This window comes from Salvelinus sp. IW2-2015, linkage group LG4p (assembly GCF_002910315.2).
Source record: "Salvelinus sp. IW2-2015 linkage group LG4p, ASM291031v2, whole genome shotgun sequence".
Classification (NCBI taxonomy): Eukaryota; Metazoa; Chordata; class Actinopteri; order Salmoniformes; family Salmonidae; genus Salvelinus; species Salvelinus sp. IW2-2015.
Window position 1 is genome coordinate 12915654 of NC_036841.1, and position 1436 is coordinate 12917089.

At 41.5% G+C, this 1436-nt stretch overlaps 1 non-coding gene across 1 annotated transcript; it reads left to right on the forward strand.

Moving 5' to 3' along the window:
* Positions 1 to 725: 725 nt before the first annotated feature.
* On the forward strand, positions 726 to 802 carry trnat-ugu (transfer RNA threonine (anticodon UGU)). The gene has a single exon. It is a non-coding gene; the product is annotated as a tRNA-Thr (tRNA).
* Positions 803 to 1436: the final 634 nt, after the last annotated feature.

The window sequence follows — 1436 nt, forward strand, 5'->3', positions numbered from 1 at the left end:
CATTGTGTGCCCCCCCCCAACCCTCCCCAAACCCTTTTTTATGCTGCTGCTACTCTCTGTTTATCATATATGCATAGTCACTTTAACTATACATTCATGTACATACTACCTCAATTGGGCTGACCAACCAGTGCTGCCACACATTGGCTAACCGGGCTATCTGCATTGTGTCCCACCACCCGCAAACCCCTCTTTTACGCTACTGCTACTCTCTGTTCATCATATATGTATAATCACTTTAACCATATCTACATGTACATACTACCTCAATCAGCTACCTCAATCGCTACTTTTATAGCCTCTCTACTGTCTATAGCCTGTCTTTTTACTGTTGTTTTATTTCTTTACTTACCTATTGTTCACCTAACACCTTTTTTGCACTATTGGTTAGAGCCTGTAAGTAAGCATTTCACTGTAAGGTCTACCTACACCTGTTGTATTCAGCGCACGTGACAAATACACTTTGATTTGATAAATATGAACAGACTGAAACGTGGAGAGTACGAGGAGAGTACCTGGGCGTTTGTGACATGGAGGGAAGATCAGTGTACGCCGCGGAAAGCCTGCTGTCTTCAATGGGACTATGGGAGATAGGGCTGACCCCTACAAGAGCATCCAGTAGTGGAGGCTCTTCAGAGGAAGAAGGGGAGGACCATCCTCCTCACTGAATTCCAAAAGGAGAAAAGAATTGTGAAACAATAAAAAAGTTATCCTTTTTAGATTGTGGTCCCGTGTGGCTCAGTTGGTAGAGCATGGCGCTTGTAACGCCAGGGTTGTGGGTTCATTCCCCACGGGGGGACCAGGATGAATATGTATGAACTTTCCAATTTGTAAGTCGCTCTGGATAAGAGCGTCTGCTAAATGACTTAAATGTAAATGTAAAAATTAAACTATACTAAATATATTCACGTCACCAAATAATTTCTTAAAACACACTGTTTTGCAATTAGGGTCTACCTTAGCCTCAAAAGCACTCTGTAGGGTAGCACCATGGTGTAGCCTGAGAACAGCTAGTTGCCGTCCTCCTCTGCATACATTGACGCCATAGTAATTATTGCAACTTCCAGAGGATGTCCTCCAACCTATTAAAGCTCTTTTTATTTTTTTATTTCACCTTTATTTAACCAGGTAGGCCAGTTGAGAACAAGTTCTCATTTACAACTGCGACCTGGCCAAGATAAAGCAAAGCAGTGCGACACAAACACAGAGTTACACATGGAATAAACAAACATAGTCAATAACACAATTGAAAAGTCTATATACAGTGTGTGCAAATGAGGTAAGGCAATAAATAGGCCATAGTGGCGAAATAATGACAATTTAGCAATTAAACACTGGAGTGATAGATGTGCAGAAGATGAATGTGCAAGTAGAGATACTGGTGTGCAAAGGAGAAGAAAAAAAAATAACAGTATGAGGGGATGAGGTAGTTGGAT